The sequence below is a fragment of the Trachurus japonicus genome, chromosome 11 (assembly GCF_045865225.1).
Source record: "Trachurus japonicus isolate A0001 chromosome 11, Traja_1.0".
In the NCBI taxonomy this organism is placed as follows: domain Eukaryota; kingdom Metazoa; phylum Chordata; class Actinopteri; order Carangiformes; family Carangidae; genus Trachurus; species Trachurus japonicus.
Window position 1 is genome coordinate 32,790,908 of NC_140917.1, and position 4,796 is coordinate 32,795,703.

The following is a 4,796-nucleotide window of genomic DNA, read 5'->3' on the forward strand; positions in this document are numbered from 1 at the left end:
TAGAAACCACCTACACTAACTGTGTATGAAGCTCTTAAAACTAACCCATTCTTGTCAGGGTTTGCTATTTTTTTTCTGTATATGTTGTTGATATGTAGCTACCTAAACATAAATAATCCTATATTATCCTATTTATCCATATCAAGAATGATATTGCCTTGTGTCACACATAGGGATGTGTTATGATTATTACTATTGTGTCCTATAGATTCGTGAATATTTAAGTTTTAAGCATTTAAAAGCAACATTTGTGTGCTAAATATGAGAGTATGAAGTAACTTGTGTACATAAGTTTATTAAAACATGCTAATGAAAACCATTTAAAATCATACAGATTTCTACAATATAATCATAAATACATCAATATGCGTTTGTGTATTGGCTAGACACATTGTCTCAATTCATAAAACTTTCCCAGTTTTCAAAAGGTCCTATATAATTATTACCCATGGGTCTTCATTTAACTCTATAATTCATGTACTGTATGCTATTGAAATTCAACATGTGTACACTGACTGATGAGTAGGTGAGACTCACAGTTCACAGTGGTGTTTTGTAACATTTACTGTAAGTAATACAGTTTTTCCACCACTGACAGGAAGTATAAGGTTGCCAAGGAGTCCATAATTAGCCGACTCCATGGCAACCTGCAGGAGGACAAATTAAATTTTTCTAAAATGTCCTTGACCAGCTTGCTATAGTTCAAAACCGAGTTGTGAGTTTTACACTAGTGGTCATGTTTCAATCAGAGCAGACTAATTGGAAACAGGAGGGAGAGTTATGGATATAATGTATGTGACATATAGGCTGTATAATATCAGGAAAGCTGAACAGAAGAAGAGAACCTACAGTGATTAGACCTCATCATGAAACAGTCATTTTTGATGAGAGGAGTCATGCAATCAGCTGCATAGAAAATCTGAGGATCACGATGATGCTAAAGATCTGTATTGATGTGAACTAGACTCCTGATTGGACAAAGAGAGAAAGTCCCAGACCTTTGGAGAGCCTGAACGCCCCACACTCATCTGGTCAATGGGGATAATGAGTCTGTCTGTGTGTCTATCCCCACAATATCTCTGTGCAGTACAAGTCTCCAACTTTGGCACATACAGTATATTGATCTGGACTGACAGATGCAGTGATGATGGAGGTGTATACCGCCTCTGGTGGGTCTGTATGTGTGAATGTAAAGTCTGTGTACTGTGTGATTGAGCCCATGTATGAATGGAGCAGGTAATTGTCTGGAGAACTGAAGTGAATGAATGTTAATGACTCTGCTTAAACCAGAATGGGTGAACTTGCTCTCCTGAGTTTCCTGTTGTGTGCAGCGTGTGTGAAAGGCCGACTCAGGACATTGTCATGTGTGAAATTAAGTTCACTCAAATTGCCACAAACTCATTTGACACAGGGCGTAGTGTGTCTCAGTGTAGGAGAAGGAGTTGAGATGTGGAGCTCCAGGCACAATGCTGTATAATGAAGCTGCCATGTGCAGTCTGCTGCTCACTGTACATTATCGCCGTCGGAAAGTGAAGGCGTGTCTGTGTGTGGAACTAATTTTTCTCCTGGTGCTGGACTCAGAAGTTGATTAGCTCACAGACTGGGAGCAGAGGGAAACTGTTTGCCTGACTCTGTCCAGAGTCTAAAATAAAGTCTGTCTTATTTGTTTGCAGAGGAGCTGCTTGTCAAAGAAACAGAGCACAGCTCCGACACGTGTGCATGTGCACAGTTGTGGTTCATTTCGAAGGTTGTGCAGCTGCAGTTCAATCAACTATAACTGAACATGAAATCAAATGTAACACTGACTTTGTGTAGGCCTATATGACGCAGCTCTTCAACCAGTCCTCCATCCTATAGGTAGCTGGTTACCGCGATAAACACATGACTGTAGTGATGTACCAATTGTCACCATGGTTACTACACTGAAAAAAGTGACTTTTTGGTGTAGTAAACTCTATTAGAGTAACTGTCATAATTTCTACCTTGTATTTTTAAGATTCAGTGAGAACTAGAGTTTTTTAAGTAAATTTAAACATTTCATTAACGTAAAACATGAATTATGGGGGAAGAGTAAGTTTTACTTTTGTTTTCCTTATACTATTTAAATGTTTAATAGTTGTATGACATAAACCTAAAAATATTACATAAACTTTACTCTGAAAGTCCAGTGTTTTGAAACGGATGCACGACGCATGCGCACAGTAACACAACAGGACTGGCTCTGCTCGGACGTTACAGGATCACAGAGCAAGGTGCAGCACGCACGACAGTCATTTCGCAGGTAAGTTATACCGTTCTGTTATAAATTTGTGATAATAGGTCTGCATGTATTTTGATAGTTTGACGCAAGATATGTTACTGTTCATAATCATAAGTTAATTTAAAGTTAGCATAACGCTACATTGGTCCATGCTGGCCTGTAAGTGGTAGGGCTGCAGTTTTTCCCCGATAAAAATACCTAACTAAAGTTAGGATATTAAAAAAGCACTAACATAACGGTAGGACATTTATCAACTGACGTCAACATAGGACATTCTTTTCTTTTCTTTTTTTGACAATAAGCTAGTTAGCACAGCTAGTAGCATGGCTGTGCCATGCGTGTGAAGCCCACAGCAACTTCGTGATGTGCGGACCGATCTGTTGACTGTTAGGCTACATGTACTATAACAGCAAAGCAGATAATAGTAATAATTAAAATATGTTATCTCCCAATATATGAGTGGAATGTACTGTTCTTGCAACAGTATTTACAGAACAGAATTTATAATCTTTTTTTATAACTGCCATGTGATCTGCTGTCAACTGTACCTTTTTATAAAGGTTCAATCACATGCACACAGCACAGCTTACTGCAGGGATACTGTGTGTGTGTGTGTGTGTGTGTGTGTGTGTGTGTGTGTGTGGGGGGGGGTTATTATTTACATTTATATAAAAAATATTGATGTACTTGTGAATCTTTTGTCCATTCAGATCAAGGAGGAGTTCAGGAGAATACCATTCCCCTGGAGCAAACCTTCATGCACAAACTTGACGAAAATTAGGTGTCGTGGTGTCGTGGGGATCAAGATGAGGCCGCTCCTGGACAGACTGAGTCAGGTGTGCTTGTTTTGCTTGTTCATATGTTTTACAGGGTGATGGGCCTACTTTTTTTTTTCTCACACACACATATACACATACAGCACAAGCCTCACACTTGGTACTGTAGATTCCATGCCCTTGCACGCTCTGGGTCCATGCACTTAAAACACAAAAGCAAACATATGCACTTGTGTTTTCACTTGACAGTTCATTGTGTATGTACTAATGGTTTTGTTCATGTTCTTAATCTGTTCACAGAAACCGACCATTGAGATGAGACGTGAAACCGTTATCCGCAGCCTTATACTGTACCTTGGCGAGAAGGAAGAGGAACTTTTTGAAGACTGCTTGGTATAGCATGATTTTTATCATTTAAAAATAATGTTTAATGACACGGGTTAATTTAATGTTTAAGTTAAAAACAGACAAAGGAAAAAAAAATATTCTTGTGTTCATTCTTCCCTGATAATGAAGTCACTTTGAATGATTCATGCAATTCTATTATTTGTTTCTCAATAAGATTCTTCTTTTTTGTTGTACACTGTATGCAGGAGGACAGCTGGAGTGATGTCAGTAACCACATCGTCAAAATACTCGTCGTCCGTGGTGCTGATGAGGATCCAGCCGATACCAGGGTGCAACAGTACTGCGAAAGCTTGCTCACTGCTCATGGGACTAATTTATGCCCTGAACTTGGTATACCCTCCCACTTTGCGCTACACTTTTGAAGTCTTCCAAAAACTCTTGCTGGAGCTGGATGGATTTAAACTGTCCCCAAAAGTAAACACCTTGAAGTTGAAGTTGCTTTCCTAAAATGCATGTCATGACTTTGTCATCCTAGAGGAGGAAAATGCGGCATCATACATGGACCCTTGTAAAGAAATGCCAAGAACTAGCACCGAGTTCCAGTTCATCCTGGTTTACTAGTGAGAAGTTGCCTGTCATAAATGTTTTTCATTTTTTGTCAAATAAGGCTGTTGATTTTATTTCATTAATGTTTTAATTGCATTCTTAAAAGTGCACTAGTCTAGAGTTAAATGTATGGCTGCCCCATAAAAGATTGGGCAATTCAGTCCACAGTAGTAGTGGATTTACTTTGACGGTACTTTGTTGTTTGTTGAACTGTTTAAAATGAAAATAAACAGTTTAATTGCATTGTAATTTAGTTGTGTGATATGTGATGAATATTAGAGTGTTGGTTAAATTCAAGCACAAGAAAATAATTAAAATTTACTAAATGACTTCATAACAGCAAATACTACAGATATATAAAATTTACTTGAAATTTTGAGTAAAATGATGTTCCTACCTATGAAAAACAAGTACACTTTACTTAATTTGTTTAAATAAATATAACTTAAAACTTGGATGTAATTAAGTAAATGTTACTTAATATCTTCACAACTGTTATGTTTTATGGTAAGTAGAATTTACTTGATACTGGCAAGTGAATGTTACTTGATATTGCAGCATTAAATTTTACTTAAATCATTTGCGTGCAAATACTTACAATAATTTTTTTAAGTAAATCTTATGAGTTATTTTTTTCAGTGTATGTCAGTCATGGTTTGGCTATGTTAAAATAAACCGCTGGTTCAACCTGGGATTTAAACACTGTTCTCACGTGTCATATCCACCACAACCTCCTCCTGACATGGATGTTGTCTCTCTTCATACTACATCATATTGATATTGAATATTGAACAACATGTATAGCA

At 37.5% G+C, this 4,796-nt stretch overlaps 1 long non-coding RNA gene across 1 annotated transcript; it reads left to right on the forward strand.

Moving 5' to 3' along the window:
• The first annotated feature begins 2,225 nt into the window (after positions 1 to 2,225).
• On the forward strand, positions 2,226 to 4,168 carry LOC146979164 (uncharacterized). Its single transcript, XR_015036987.1, has 4 exons — positions 2,226 to 2,281; positions 2,971 to 3,096; positions 3,337 to 3,429; positions 3,630 to 4,168. It is a non-coding gene; the product is annotated as an uncharacterized LOC146979164 (long non-coding RNA).
• Positions 4,169 to 4,796: the final 628 nt, after the last annotated feature.